Source organism: Otolemur garnettii, unplaced genomic scaffold (assembly GCF_000181295.1).
Source record: "Otolemur garnettii isolate 467f Iridium unplaced genomic scaffold, OtoGar3 scaffold00002, whole genome shotgun sequence".
Lineage (NCBI taxonomy): Eukaryota > Metazoa > Chordata > Mammalia > Primates > Galagidae > Otolemur > Otolemur garnettii.
In genome coordinates this window covers 22,224,474-22,241,666 of record NW_003852397.1, presented here as the reverse complement: position 1 = coordinate 22,241,666, position 17,193 = coordinate 22,224,474, and the positions used below count along the sequence as shown (strand labels likewise).

At 38.2% G+C, this 17,193-nt stretch overlaps 1 pseudogene; it reads right to left on the bottom strand.

Moving 5' to 3' along the window:
- Nucleotides 1-205: 205 nt before the first annotated feature.
- LOC100949926 lies at nt 206-839 on the bottom strand (annotated as a pseudogene).
- Nucleotides 840-17,193: the final 16,354 nt, after the last annotated feature.

Here is a 17,193-nt window from a genome sequence, read left to right as displayed (position 1 = left end):
GGCCTCATTTGGGGCAACTTGCCTTACTGGACAGAAAGAGAAAATAGTATTAAATATGTCAGCAATCTATACCGAGAACACAGTGTAAGTGGGTTTCTAACTTCTTAGATCACTGGTGAGTGATCATAGTTATCCTGAATTAGGCAGTTTCACTGAATCATTTTTTTTTTTCTTGAAGGCTTTGGCATTAAGCAATTTCATGCAATCATTTTTTCTCTGAAGGTGATGTCTGTGATTTAATCTTCCTACAGCTTCAAGTACAGAAAGTGGGTTTACTTGTCTCCGAATTCTTTTTCTTGGTACTTTAGAAGGATGCCCTGTTTTCCTGATCCTACCACGAAAACTCCCCTAAGCGTGAAGCCTTCATCTTCCAGGTTTCCAGAGTAGCCTCCGTTCCAAGCCCAGAAGAAGTTGTACCACACTCCCGGATGGATAAATCCCATTGACATCATTTTCTGCCTTTGTGAACCATAGAACTTTCTTTTCATCTGGGAATATTTCTCCTTTGAAATAAGGCTGGACGTCCTTCACTTCAGTCCCAATCTCCTCTTTCACCACTGCAAAGTGGAGGATGCCCAGCTCCTCCAACTTGGGTTTCAGGAAGGACAGGTGGGAAGCCTCCTCTCCACAGAAGCAGCAGCCTGGCCTCCACACAGCCACAGTCACAGCTCCATTCTTTTCCCATAGTTCCTGTGCTTTGAAAGTACTTGGTTCCTCCTCCAGCTGCTCTCTGGATAGAAACACGTCCTGGGGTTGGCCAGCAGCAGCACCAAGGCAGCAGTCCCCAGGGCTCTGGCGCTAAAGTACCACATCCCCATGGTGACGAAAATTTGGTTGGGTCCCAGAATGCTCCTTCCTCCTGTCATTTTTGGTCCCACAGGCAGCATATGCTGAGGGGCCAAACATTCCCAGCCAGAGGGTCCCAGGGGCAGGCCTATTTTAAAATTTTCTTAATTTAGTTTCTCTAAACTAATTGAAATACAGCAGAACCTCTGTAAGTGGACCACCCAAGGGACTATAACAAACTGGTCAACACATGGAGGTGGTAAATGTAAGAAACTGGAAACCTACCGTGCTGGTGGTATGTATTTGTGGTGCTGAAAGAGGATACCTGGGAAGAGTATGTTCTGATCTAGAAAGACAAAAAGACTTCTTGTAGAAATTCAAGGGCACTCCAAGAAGGTGCTCCTCATGGTAATTCAGCTCCTAATGTGTAAAACTTAGCTTCCTGGAACCTTGAAACTAACACTTGCTTTGGCATGTAAACCCTGCCATGCTTTGAACCCTCTGATGTGGGACAAATAATAATTCCTTTGTCTGCCTACTTGTGAGTCCTATAACAGGGCGGGGACAGAGCTGATGAGGAGCTCAGCCATCTTGGACTCTACTCCATGGAAGCTCTGCCAGCTGGAATAAAGCCCTTCCTCTCAAACACAGGCTTTCAGGTGAATCTTTCATGTAACAGCGCATGTCTAGTCTATGAAAATTAGGTCAATTTAAGGAGGATGATCAATATAGGGAGGTGGTCAACTATGGAGGTTCTACTGTATTTATCCATTAGTGAGCAAAGTTTAATGTTTATTTTCAAATTCTTCTCTGACAAATTGCTTCCATACTTTGACAGCTGGCAGCTATCTTAATTGCTTTTAATCATAAAGTTATACTGATCTGTTATCTGCATAATTAAAACAAATAACTCCCATTTTTTTATATTTCACACTATATTTTAAGAAATTTGCAGGATAATAAAACTATCAACTATATTACATCACTAATTATTCAAAATTTTTGTTTTGATATGTGCAAGGTCAGAAAAATTATGCCAAATTTCTTTTAATTATTACCAACAAACAAATATAAAGTATTACATTTTAAAAGTACATGCAAAATTAAGAACAGAATAAAAAATAAAAATGAATATATTTTATATTTTTTATACTTCTAACAGCTTGTATTGAGATATGATTGACATGACATGCAATTGATGATGAAAATTTTTATAAATTTGGATGTGTATTTTCAGTCGTGGAACCATTATCTCAAGAGTGTGATCATATTTATCATGACACAGTCTCCTTGCATCCTTTTGTGTGTGTTCTCTTCTGCTTCCTTCTGTCCTTCTTGTCTCTTGGTAACTATTCTCTGTATGTTTTGAATCATTATAAGCTAGTTAGTATCTTGGCTGTTAGTATTTCTGGTCAGCCATCTTGACTCCTTCCCCATCACTATTTATTGATCAGGCTTGTTTTCTCTACTGAATTGCCGTTACAAGTTGATTGAAACCAACTAACCACATACTTTTCATTCTCTCTCTCTTTTCCATATGGGCGACTTCTTGCAATATGGCAGCACATTTTAGACTTGAGTGAGTCAAATTGGGGAACGTATTGTAAAAGGATACATCCTGTGAAATCCAGCAGCCATGTTCTCTAGCATATATTTTATACTCTTCTCAGTTTTTAATGACCCACTTTTGCCACAAATTTTCCATAAAGTGTTTTGAAAAATCACAGCTGTTTTCATTTAACTGAAGAATTTATAGGGGAAGGTGGAGACTGGCCCGTACTTGGTGAGAAGTGATAGATAAGAACCACATCTAACCAAAAAAGATAGTTACAAGTCTACAAAATGTGACCAGTAGAAGATCTGGAGGAGTAGCCAGATTTACTGTGACCAGAAGCAAACTAGATGGATACGTAAAACACAGAGGCACTTTCTAGGACATGCCTCATCCCCAGATACTTGGGGAAGGGAACCTGCAAGACTGGGTTTCCTGTTGATTCTGTGTGTAAGGAGGTCTAACTCTTTTACTGGATCATAAGGAAGGACTATCCTAGAAATATGACTAAGGTGGAAATACTACGTTTATGCCAAATCTTGGCTTTTTTTTTTTTTAAATCATTGGTTAGGTTTTTTTCTGTAGAATTTCTAGACTCTAGAATTAGCTCCTTAAAATACAGATTAATTCTGCAGATAATTATGAAAAATTAACAACTGCCTAGACACTAGTCACAATGCTTACAAGACTATCTTACATGATTTCTTTTTAAACTATACAACTTGAGAACTTACAAAGGGAAGTCATACTTGACCTGTGGGGCCGTTGTTCCAGACCACCCCTATCATGTTTTCCTAGGGCTTGCAAAACAATGACAAGGCCAAAAGAATGCTTATATGGTGTTATACATGTATCAAGAACTCTTTGGACAATAGAGTTAGTGTATACAATGAGTTGATGCACTCTGAGGCCACTGATTTTGGAGTCAGATTGGGTTGAATTAAAAACCCAACTTCGTTGCTTCCTAGTTATGTGATCACAGCAGTGGGACTCTACTTCTTCATCTATAAAATGGGGAGGGGGGATACCTCCCTCCAGAATGGTCTTGGGGCTGAAGTATGGTGATGGATGGCTGCACATAAACCCCCACCCAGTTAGTGGGCACTGCCTGAAATGTGCATGATAATCATCAGTCTCTTTCCTATCTCCCTGCCTGGCTTTTAGATGACCATCCTGTGTCATGATATACTATCAATACAGGAAATCAACATTTTAGAGCATATGCATTATGTACATAGGAATCATCCATTTTCTGGACAGTTTTTGAAAATCTATACTCAACTTTTTATTATTTATTTGCAGATTAGGTATCTTTCATTTGCTACCAAGTCTTAATTACCTATTATTGGCACTTACCATGTGTATGAAGTTCACTGACAGATTATGGATGGGAATCTGCTGTGCTTGTAGCTCAATTTTAAACAGATGAGTAAAATAAACAACGGTTCAAAGTCCATGCCAATGATATCAGTTAAAATAATAGTTAATTATAAGAATCTGAATGTAGCTATTAAATTTTTAAGATTAAAGTTGGTAAAGTTAAGGAAAGTATGTCGTTTTTCTTGTGAAAAGCAAAATCACAAAATTTCTTAAGATAAGTAAAACAGCTGAACACTCTTAGGTAAGCTTTACTGATGTGCGCAGTTCTACTGACTGTAGATTAAACAGAAACAGCTGTAAATAAAAATATGTGTGCTGTATCTTTACATTACATGTACATTAAAACTAATCCTTAGTTTCAATTTTTTTTTTTTTGAGAGAGAGTATCATTATGTCGTCCTCAGTGGAGTGCCTGGTGTCACAGCTTACAGCAACCTCCAACTCTTGAATAACCTGCCAAGACTTGGCATATCTGAATTCCAAACCAATGGAAATGAAAAGAATAGTTGATCATGAGAATGACCACTAGATGGTGCCAGTTGTCTACTTTATAAATCAAAGGCGAGCATTTCTCAAAAGCTTGTTTCTTCCTTTTTTTTCCACCAATGTTTTCCAAACACAGTATCTAATTCATATTAATTTTCAGTAATGTTGAAGCATGTAAAAAGCTGGAGTTTGTAGCATTCAAGTGTTACAGGCATTGCTTCTAAGTTTTTACTCAATCTCTTCTTTACATGCTGAAATATAGTAACATTCAAATCTGGAATATGTTTAACTAAAAAGTTATTTTTAATATAATTTTTAAAATGTATAACCTGCCTCCTTTCTTATCCATATTAATTTACATATTTTTGCTGTAAGACTACAAATAATTCAATTACTTTATATTTCGGTTCAATTGGACACATGTTATCTAGAGCTAGGCTAAATTAATAATTTTCAAACTTTCTGTTACAGATTGTTTCTGCTTGTTCCCTTGCTATGTAACCCTTTGTCTCTGGATATCCCCAGGATTTTTCTTCCTTAGGGCACTTGCAGTGGTTTGTGGCAAAGACGGGTCTCCTGCCAGAGAACCCCAAATAGTGGAGAAGCTAGAGGTCCACCTCAATCTCACTTTTTCCTATGTAGTAATTGTGAGCTGGGAGGAAGTTTCTGTCTGCACGGTTGGTGACTAGTGGACTAGAGGAGAAGCATTTTAAATATAAAAGACTGATTCTCTTACCATCTGTACAGTGAATTTTTACTTCTTGATGATCCCAGGAACTGTCTCATTTTAATATTTGAGTTCTGTGCTATTTCTGGTGATAATCTCATCTCTGTACATGTGGTTTTGGTACTCTTTTGAGGAGAGTGGAGGCAGTTTGCTTCTACTTAAATTTCTTAAGGTTTGTCTTTTTATTAAGGTACTTGAGAAATATTTATATTATGCTGTTGTTGGGGGAAGTACTTTAAAAATGTTCATTAGGTACTGAAGTATTTTTATTTTTATTTATTTATTTTTTTGAGACAAGTCTCATTTTTGACACCCTCGGTAGAGTGCTATGATGTCATAGCTCAAAGCAACTTCAGACTCTTGGGCTCAAGGGACTCTCTTGCCTCAGCCCCCTGAGAAGCTGGGACTATAGGTGCCTGTCACAGCACCTGGCTATTTTTAGGGACTGGGTCTCTCTCTGTCTAGCTCAGGCTGGTGTGGAACTTGTGATCTTAGGCGATCCACCCACCTCAGCCTCCCAGAGTGCTGGAATTTCAGGCGTGAGCCACTGCGCCTGGCCCTGAACTATTTTTATGATAGCTGTTTAAAAATCCTTGGCGATAATTCCAACATCTGATTCATCTCCACCTTGACATCTGTTGATTGCCATTTCTCATTCAACTTGGTTTGTCTGGCTCTAAGTGTGACTGAGTATTTGATTATGTTCTGGATATTTTGGTTATTATGCTGGGAGACTTTTCATCCTATGTAATTTTCTGTGCTAGCAGGCAGGAGCCACGTCTAGTGTACGTGTTCTGGTCTTTAGGCTTAGTCCAGTGGCAGTTTAGTGTTCTCAGCCTTTACGGTGTTGTTCAAGTACACAGATGGTTCTTCCAGTGATGGTGAGCTCCCACTCAGCCTCTGCTGGAGGCATCAGTGGGATCAGAAGTCACTTCTCTGAGCTACCCGCTGTCATGAAGTGACCTTCGGAGGAAAGGAGTTGTAGGTGTGGAGGGCAGGAAGCTAAGGCTGCTTAAGCTGTTGCCTGTAGGCAGACAGGAGTGCACTTGTGCCCTGATTGTGGAGTGGGACCTGGAAGGGCCTGGGGTTTCCTCCTGAGCTGCCCCCACTCCTGCTGGTACTTCAGATTGTCTGCAGGTGCTCAGGGTGTGGAATGGGGCTAAACTTGCCACTGGGTCTGTGTTGGGTTCCCCTTCTGTTCTTTGCCAGAGAAGGCAGTTGTTTTGTTGTTGTTTTTTCATTTTGTTTGGTTTTCTGGTGTTCTTCTGTATTGCTTTTGGTAGTTACAGGCTGAAGATGCCTCTGGTCTCTCATCAGGGACCCTATAGGAGATAAAGGACAACCCAGAGAGCTCATCATGGTGTGATTCCTGGAGTCCTGAGGTGTCTGGCCAGTCTTGGTTCTTCCGAACCATCTCAGTCAGAGTCTTTTCATTATTATCTGTAGGCTAATTTCTAGGACACATAGTAGTTGTATTTGAAGGAGAGGAAAAGAGAAATGTGAGTCTATGCCATTTTATTCTAGAACTGCACGTTCCTAGGTACTCACCTTTTGAAGTAGCAACCCCTTTTCTGGGAATTTACCTTAAAAATGCACCTGCCATGGGAGAATAATATATATCCAAAGTTATTTATGTTGCCATAAGGGTGTTGCGGTTAGGGTCTCATGGAAAAGCAACGTTGCAAAGAATAAGCATGCTTATTGAAATTGTGTTTTAAATAAAGGTGACCATCTGCTTGCTCAGGCAAAATGGTGAGCCTTCTCTATTTGCTGTTGGTTTATATAGGGAATTTTGTGCATGCACACTATACAGCAATGACCTCATTAATATTCATTACAATCCCTCTGCACATGCACATTGGACATGAATGACTTCATAAATCCATTTAAACATCTTATGACCACCCGCCCTGTAAGTAGCTCCTCCCTGGTAATCTGAAAATCTACCCAACATACACCTTTAAGCATAACCCTTTCAACATAACCTGGTTTAACATAACTTAATGAAGAACATGTTGTCAGTTATTATTTTCTTTATTCTTCTCTGATGAAGCCTGAGGCTACGGGGGAAAGAGATGATTTGAATGTCTGTTCTACTCACTATGCCATTTGGAGGCAGTTACTTCGAATCTTAAACCAAAGCATAGAGAAACTTCTCAGGCATACAGGAATTTGTGTGCAAACCTCTGCTCCCATGTAGACCTTAAGTCAGGGGGTTTTTGCTGGAGCCTTTTATAAGGAAGTCTCAGGCTGGACTTCTCAAAAGCCTTTCATGAGCCCAGGTTTCATCTGTGCCATTAGATACCTATATGCATTGGGGGGTAAACTAGCACATTACCATTCCTGGACCCATCAGCAAGCAACCTTCGTCACTTACCACAGATAAGGAAAGGTTGCTCCATTCCCAGACCCATCAGCAAGTGACCTTCATCACTTACCACAGATCAGGAAAGGTTACTGATGGGTATCTGGCCAGTTTTCCAAAGGGCTTTTTCATTGGCCTTATAAAGTCAACCTTAATTCCTTAACGCAGTCTGGAAATGCTATTCCAGCCAAAGCCTTGGTCATGTTAGGCCTGTAACTAACCTGGCCACATGGGATTCTGCCTCAGTTTCTCACAAGTGTGCCTGCACAAAGTCTTTTCACTGCTCTCTCTCAAATGGCCTTTTTGGCCAGATGCATATAGGCGTTTTGCTTATATTTTCCCCTTCTTTTTCTTATTGACATTCACATTAGACATCCTTAAAGTAAAAATAACAGCATGTCTTTCATTCTCCTTACTAGTTTGATTTAACTTCTTACACACAATATATAAAATTAAGTAAAAGATAAGTAACAAAGCAAAAGATCCAATGGTACTTCCAATAAGTTCATTGATCTTGGGCATAGGATTCATTTGTTCTATTCCTTCTGCTAATCCCTTCAAGATCACATCACTATCCTTATTTTCCAACTTACGTTGGAAAGTATAGTACACTTTCTGTATAGTACAATTTCTGTAAATTTACAATGTCGTTAGTCAAATTCTCATGATTCAACAAATGTTTCCTAACTTTCTCCCAGGGGAATGCGGTTTCATTATATTTTACAGGGGTAATACAAAAAGTGGTAATATTCCAATCACATTTTAGTTTTTTCTGCCTTTTTAAAGTAATCAATTCATCGCCCATCATAACGACAGTCTGTTCCAAATCAGAAATTTCATTAGATATTTCAGTGTCTAGTTGTCTTTGGGCAGTCCATAACTGTTCCGAATTTCTATCCCAATCAGCAACAAAAGTCTGTGTCCTTATATTTTGTGTCAAGGTGACTCCCACTGTAGCAGCAGTTGCAGTAACAGCAATGATCCCCAAAATGGTAGCAATCAACAGTCCAATAAATCGGCGACTTCTCTTTAGGATTCTCTCAGCCAACAGCTGCAATATTGATAGAGCCAGGGACTCTTATTGGTCCCTCTTGGACTCTTATTGGTGGTGCCTGTAGCTCAGTGGATAGGGTGGCAGCCACATACATCGAGGCTGGAGGGTTCAAACTTGGCCTAGGCCTGCTAGAACAACAATGATAACTACAACAAAAAAAAATAGCCAGGCATTATGGCTAGTGCCTATAGTCCCAGCTACTTGGGAAGGTGAGGCAAGAGAATCACTTAAGCCCAAGAGTTTGAGGTTGCTGTGAGCTGTGACGCCATGACACTCTACCAAGAGTAACAACTTGAGACTCTATCTCAAAATAGTAATAATAATAATAATAATAATACCAGGTACTAAGCTCAGTTCTAAGTTCTGGAAACTATGCCCAGAAACATATACATTAGGAGATATACATTAAACAAGCATGGCTGCATGTGATTAGTCTACATATTCATAGTTCTGAGTATGATTAAGTAATTATGTAGATTGGAGTGACACAAGAAGAAAAACAAAACCTCTGTCTGTAGGTTTCTTTCAAATGTTCTGTAGTTAAAAATAGTGTCTATACTTAGGAAAGAGAGTGGAGATTTGTTTTGGAACAAAACCATCATAAATCCAAAGCTGTCCTGTTCTGGCTAACAGTGGCATTTAACAAAACAGGATCCTTCACTATCATCTCCCAGAAACCAGTGTTGGAAGAAAGGAATTAAATAGAAAATGAGGCTGTTGTGGAAAGGGTAGAGGAGATGATCCTGCAAGGGCTGGTGTGTGATGACAGCTGAGCTGCAATACATCTGTGCTTGTCAAGCGGATCCCCTCACACCCAATGTGACTCCTGCTTGTAGCCTATTCTTGGCCTGGAGAAGATGAATATCTGAACTTCTGAGGTGTGGTTGAGGAGGAGCAAAACTTAAGTTCCATTGTAAACAATAAACAACTCTCTCAATAGCTCCATCCCTACTCCTAAGAAAGTTTTTTATCCTGGATCCAATGTTAAGCAAATGGGAAAGTAGAATGTTAGATTGGATAACTTTCAAAATTTTATTTTCATTCAGCAACACAATAAATTGGCTTCTCTTTTTTAAGTGGTTGGTTTTGCCTAGTTGAACTTTATGTCATAGACAAAGAAAATCAACCAGGATTACAAATTATGAAAGTAGCCCACAAAAATATTTCTCTGACAGTATGCTAAGACTCAAAGATAAATAGGGTCCATACATACAATAGTATTTTGGAAAAGAGATTTATAACTATGGGCTGAGATTATATGAATGGAGGAAGTGAGACCTGGGAGCTTGCTGGAGGTATTGCTAGAGTAATATTCACAAAGATGCCAGTGGCAACAGGTTGGGAACAAGACTTCCCAGTTGACAAGAGAATTAGAATATGAAAGAGAGCAGTGGGTGGTAAATTCGAAAGCATCAGCTAAGGCTAGTTTGAGATATCCTCAAAGTCAGACTGAGGAATTTTGATTAGGCCCTTGGGCAATATGGTTTAATTTAGCAACAAGGACCTACTGCTTGCGTAGTAAAGCAGCTTAAATATTTGCTTCTTCCTTGTTTAGCAGATTTGTAACACCTTTAGTGAGAGGACAAAAATGACTCCATTTTGTAAAAAACCTGCCATTGAGTAGCCTATAGAAAGTCTCGACCTACAGAAAGCCCCCAGTCCTAGGAAATTCCAAAAATTCCGTGAAACCCTTAGAACGCCCCTCCTGGAACCCAACCAATCAGACCAACCCCTGCAACCTTAGTAGCAATGTTCACCTGCACTTTATTCTATCCCATAATATGCAACCCTTATAAAGAAAACAGACAATAGTGAGGGGGGCCTTTCAGCCAAGCCCTGCCTGCTGTGTTGAGTCACTGAGAGCCCTGGCTCGAGCTTGAATAAAGACTCTTTGTTTTTGCATCAGACTCAGCTCCCTGGTGGTTTTGGGGGACTTTATGATCTGGGTATAACATTAGTCATGTAGAAGAAAGCTATAACTAACTAGACATGTTGAAATATATTATTTGCTGAGTTTTTGATTATGTATACAGCTCTGAACCCTTCTCCACAAATAATGACCATATGTAGTATTCTGAAATGTTTCTTTTTCCCTTATATTCTCATTTCCAGGAACTTCCCAGCCCACTCTGTCCACTCTCCCTCCCTCACTCTCTCTGTGACTCCACCTCTACACACACTGCTCTGACCACTGACCCCATCCCCACTTCTTTAACTTCACAGATGATCATGATCTACCTTCTATCACTGCAAATTGAATAACATTGTTCTGAATTTTTATATAAACAGCTAAGTACTGATTTATTTCAGTTGTTGAAATTATTTTGAGGTTTATCTGTTCCATTATATGTATCAATAGTTCATTCACATTTGTTGCTTAACAAAAATTTTAATTGGAAAGTCTTAAAATGAGGAAGAGAATATTAGGAGTCTGAGGGCAGGGTAAGAATGTACCAAAAAGAGAGAGAGAAGTGTGGTGGGTGTTCAAGAACTTAAGGTGAATAACATGATTTCCCTCAATGGCTGGCAACTCGGTCAGGAAGAAAAGTTGGAAATAACAATAAAGGACCAAAGTATAAGTTACTAGATAAAAGTGAGAATGCTATGAGCTGGAAAATTGTGGAAACTATTAGTCACCAATTGTTCACAGCAAGACATCACTTAGACCAGTAGTTCTCAATCTTCCTAATGCTGTGACACTTTAATACAGTTCCTCATGTTGTGATGACCCCAAACCATAAAATTATTTTCGTTGCTACTTCATAAAGTAGAGAACCACTGCTCTAAAGACTGTCAACAAAGTAAAAGGTGAATTTAAGAGAAAATCCCAAGAGTCCTACTTAAATTACAGGTTCATTGCAATGGGTGATTCACATTCACCAAGATCACTTTGTATAACATGTGCCAACTGTTATCCAGTGCAGCCATGAAACCTTCCAAACTGCTTCACCATATGGAGCCCAAGCACCTTGTATTAAAAGACAAGAATTTGGAGGGTTTTTTTAAAAGGAGAATATGCAGAGCAGAAGCAATTGTTGAGGCTGCCATTTCTTTAAGTGTCTGTGCTAAGTGTGCATTTTTAGTGACTAGCTGCATTGCTAAAGCTAAGAAGCCCTTTACTCTTGGTGAAGAGTCAATCCTGCCTGCTGCTAAGGAAATCTGCTGTGAACTTTTAGGAGTGGGTGCCATTCAAAAGATTCCTCTTTTGGCCAGCACCATAACTAGGAGAACTGATGAAATAGCAGATACTGAGGCATGGCGGTTAGAGAAGCTGAATGAGTCACTGTGGTATGCAACTAGGTGGATGAGTCTACCCATGGTTTATTCAATAAATGCTTGTTTTTTGACATCCTTCTGATGATTTTCTTTTTTTCATGACTTTTTTGTTTCCCATTTTCCTTGTCTTTATTATTCCTACTCTCTATTCTGTCTTCTAGGCCAGGGGTCTCCAACCTTCTTGACACCAGAGATCGGTTTCATGGAAGAGAATTTTCCCATGTCTACCCAACAATGCTTGTTATTGTTTTGTGTTATATATTTTTCAGAAGAATGTGTATGAGGATATGTTATGAGCAATTTTGTTGCCAATCAACACCACAGCTACAGAACTATTCACATCTTTGAATGATTTCATATATATATATAACACATATATCTCTATATGCATATATATATGAAACATATATATATATGAAACACATATATATATATGTCATTTCATGTTGGTATCTGCATGGATGGAGCACCTGCCATAATATGTTTTTTGGTTTCACCATTTGGGTCAAGGAGGTCGCCCCCGAATGTGACTCTACACATTGTGTTATCCGTAGAGAAATAAATACTGACTAGCCTAAAAATGTCACCTAAACTAAACAATGTTTTGTAGGATATGATTCAGGGGCTCATGTCTATTTGCCCAGCTCTACAAGGAGATAGACACAGAGCACATACATCTTCTCTTATACACAGAAGTGGGATGGCTTTCTAAATATAAATCTCTGGCTACAGTTTTTGAGTTATGAGAGTTGTTCCAAAGATAAGATTTCTTTTAGAGAAAGAAATGGTCACCACTGGCAGCACACAACAGGTTGCAAAAGTTACTTACTGGTATGACCTATTCAGCCTGTAGCCTGTTCCAGGAACTCAACCTGTGACTTCAGGGGAGAATGACAAGTCATCAAATAAAGTGGCTGCCCTGAAAGCCAAACTAGAATTATGGAGACAATGAGGAAACATTAGCATTTTTTTATATGCTTCAGATATCAGTAGAGATTTTGAAAAAGACTGAGCCAGCTGGTTGGGGCATGCTCATCTATCTCAGCTTTTAAGCGAGTTTGAAGATTACTCCACAGCCATAAAAAAGCCCTGATTACAATCCATTTATGAATCAACCAGGGGGACTGACTTTGTCTGGGCAAGAAGAGAATCAATTGTTTAATATGATCATGGTCTTAAGTGTTTGAGACAACTTCAAATCTGCATACGTCCTGAATTAAAGTCAAGATTGGAATATACTGAGATTATGACAAAAGCACTGAAAATCCTGTTTCCATTTCTAAAATCCTATCTGTGTGAAGTGGGTTCTCTGCAGTGACAGCAACCAAAACAAGATTACAGAGTAGACTGGACCTAAACAACAGCCGTCAGTCTTGACAGCCTCCCATCATCCCGGATGCCACCTTCTACATGCAGAACAAGCTCAGGGCTCCCACTGATTTCGCATTCAGGTGAGTTTTAGAGTGATTTCATTATATATTACAATGTAGTAGTAATAGAAATAAAATGCACAGTAAATGTAATGTGCTTGGATTATACTGAAACACCCCCACCACCACCACCACCACACACACACAGACACCTGGTACATGGAAAAATTTGTCTCCCATGAAACCAAACCCTGGTGCCAAAAAGGTTGGGGACCACTGGCCTAGAAGACAGAATAGAGAGTAGGAATGTTAAAGACAAGGAAAATGGGAAACAAAAAAGTCATGAAGAAAAGAAAGTGATCGGAAGAATGACAATTTTTTCAGAGAATAAGAATTTCGGACACAAAAAATGTATCTAGTTAAGCTTTTGTGTATGCAGGTTAGACATGGTTCAATAAATGCAAATCTGCATCTTCTATCTACCAGACAGACTAGCCGATCCCACCCAAAGGACAAACTGTGGCCGAGACTCAGGGATCATCTGTGCATCCCTGTAGCAGTTTGGTGGGCTGGTAAATTCAATGTAATAAACCTTAAATCCATGAGCTTTCCACAAAGAATTGATTTGACCTAGAATCAATTATAAGAACCAAAACCAAAACCACAATTACTGCTTTACAAAAGTCATCTGTTTAACCTGCATTTTCTGAACTTAAAACCTGAATGTTTTTCAATGAGTCTATAGATATTTATTTTTAAAATTTACTAATCGGTATATCCAAATATGAAAATATCAATTGGAAGAAACCAAAAATCTCAGCAATTGCTTAAAATAGTTAAGATAGAAGTTGAAATTTATATCATGCTCTAAAAGAAAATTTTGTTGACAAGAAAAAATTTAGAGATATATTAGGATATTTTAATGGTATAGCAGATTTTCAAATTGAGAATAAAAACTTCTAATAAAAGAAAAATACAGCAGTCTATAAAGTTGTGGGATTTTTTTTTACTTATTATGCTTTAGAATTTAATTAGTATTTAAATTTCAGTGTAATTATTGTTATTGATTATTTCAAATAATATATCTACAACATAAATTTATTTTACTTCTTGGAAGTAGGATTTTTTTTTTTTTTTTTTTTTTGTCCAGGGCTGGGTTTGAACCTGCCACCTCTGGCATATGGGGCCAGCGCCCTACTCCTTTGAGCCACAGGTGCCATCCAGAAGTAGGATTTTAAGATAAGCATATTCAAGTCGTGTGTGATCCTTAGGGAAATATCTGGTAAAATTCCTAAAGTGCCAAGAATGATTGCTTAAGTTTTACGATGATTGTAGATCTGTCAGCTTACCTTCATGGAGATTTCTTCACTTCAAAAAGCAAACTGTTTTCTTTGTTAATAATATTAATAATAACTTTTTGTTTACAGACCTTAATTATTATCTTTCTGCAATGCCCTTTCCTGCTGCCCTTGACTCTGGTGTAATGGGGATTTTATCAGATAATGTGGTTCTTCTGCCGTCATCCAAGAATGAGATAAATTTTTGTTCTAATGTTCTGTCATTCATCCTTTTCAGAAGCAATGAAAATGAATTTTACCAGGTTTTTCTTTAACATTTTAATTAATAATCTTTTAAGGTAGCTAGATATTTTTTGAATAATAATTTTATATAGGATTTTTAATGCATTGAACAATATGTTCCTAATAAATAATTCCTAATATGAATTTTTCATTATGGTTTTATCAATATTAATATGAATAGATTACCAGAGAACATTGTATCTCATTAGCACCCTTATTCTCAGTACAGTATTGAGTCAGCTGTGCGTACTCTTCTCACACCAAATAAATTATACACAAACGTGTGAGCACAGAGACTGTGTGGCTTAATAGTGCATAAAGTGTTCCAGTTAATCATAATTTCAGATCAACTGGTTAATGACCTTTAGAGAAATGCAATTATAAAATAGATTATAGTAATTTTGATCAGCTTATTTCTGCTCTCTCAATAGACGTATATGAGTTGACTAAAATGATCATTTGACAAGTAGAATTGAATATTAAAGTTCAAACTAAGTGTCATGGGTGAAGGACTAAGTGACCACGGATAAAGTTTTACTTTAGAAAACTTGCTCACCTTATTGTGTATATTAGATCAAATCCTAATACTTTCCCCACTACTTCCCCAGCCCTATTTTTGGTTCTTAAGGCTTTATGGAAAGTTCTCTGCACAGCAGGAAACAAACAAACAAAGGAAGTACTAAATGTAGTTTTTGAACAAAATAAAAAACAATTTCATCTCTGTTCCCCTTGGTAAAATACCATGGCATCATAGCTCACAGCAACCTCAAACCCTGGGCTCTAGCAATCCTTTGCCTCAGCCTCCCAAATAACTGGGACTACAGGCACCTGCCACAATGCCTGGATAGTTTTTTCTACTTTTTTTTTTAGTAGAGACGGGGTCTTGCTTTTACTCAGCCTGGTCTTGAACGTCTGAGCTCAGGCAATCTAGAGGGCTAGTATTGTAGGCATGTGCCACCATGCCTGGCCAGCAATATAAAATTTTGAATATTTGAAGAAACAACTTGATTTATTGTTTTTAATACATCTAGTATTACTAGAAATGAATGCAGTTAATATTAAGCTCTTCAGGAGTATTAAGCCTTAAATCTTTCATGCTCTAACTTAAAAACAATGTTCTCTCATTTAGAAGGTTGAAAAATGATATTTATAAATACAAGTGATTTTCAGGAAGAGTGATTATAATAATGGTATAAACATTAATAGCATTTTTCTTCTTGGATAGCATGTATAGTCACCTTCTAGTAGTTTTGATGACTTGTTGAAGTACTTATGGGCTATCCATGTCTCATCCCTGGAAGTTGCTCGTAAAAATTTTCACAGTAGGTAAGAACAAATCCAAAGTTATTTTGTTTTATTAGATAACAGTCTAATAAAACAAAAAGACATAACAGTCTTTCCATGTTATGATAGCTCTTTCATTGAAGTCCTTTTCAATGTATCTATTTACAAGTGTGTCAACCATCATTTCTTAGTATCATAAGAAAACTAAGAATAAAGTTTAAAAAATATTTTATAAGAAAAATATGATGAAAAATAAACTTGTACCACCTAGCAGAGTAAGATGAAAGAAAATAAAATGAAATTTAATAAAAGTACAAGGAGAAGTTTTTTTAAGGGCTCTTTCAACACAAACTGGTATCTATACAAAAGGGTAAAATGACAAGTAAAACAGGATTTCTGCATTATTTTGATCAGAGAAAATAGCTTGGTTAATACATATTTGGAAAGAAATATCTAAGAACCCATCTCTTTTATTATGCCAGATAGCTAAAACAATGTCAAAATTTTCCACATTTCTAGTAAATGAGATTAAATGAGGCAGTGGTGTGACTCAGTATGGAAGGGAACAATGCTATAGCAGGGGTGGTACCTGCCACCCTATGTGACATGGGATGGGGGGGAGAGAAGGAAAGGAAAGGAAGGAAGGGAGAGAGGGAGGGAGGGAAGGAGGAAGGAGGGAAAGGGAAGGGAAGGGAAGGGAAGGGGAGGGAAGGGAAGGGAAGGGAAGGGGAGGGGAGGGGAGGAGAAGAGAGGGGAGGAGAGGGGAGGAAGGAAGGGAAGGGAAGGAAGACAGGCTAGTTTTTATAACATGTATAAACACAGGCACACATATTTTAAGATTTCTTATTAATCATGTGCTATTTTCTTTCTCAGGAACTTTATGTCCAATTTACATAAACAAATCAGGTCAGGAGAGTTATACTGCTTTGCATATTTTATCTATGGGTATTGCTTCAAGGCCTGAGGTTCATATTGGATGATAGACGTTTACCCACTTGGCATGTTTGTGAGATAAATTAACATAGTAGCCATCCTGACAGTGTATTGCATGAAGATTTCGGAAGTGCAGAGCTTATTCATGCATGCACATGGATTGAATCACAGTATTAGGTGTTTACTCAGGTGAGACTCCCCCACTTAGGGGTGTGCTTACTGGAGAGAGACAATTTCGGATTGACTGAATGTCACAAATGAAAAGGTGTTGCTGATGGAAGGCTTGCAAAAACCTGTTCACTGAGGCAACCTTTTGTTAATTGAAGAGATCAAAAACTGATTCAGCAGCCTCTTGTCTTCAGGGCAGTTGTCTTTTCCTAGGCATGAAAGTTTTTTGTTT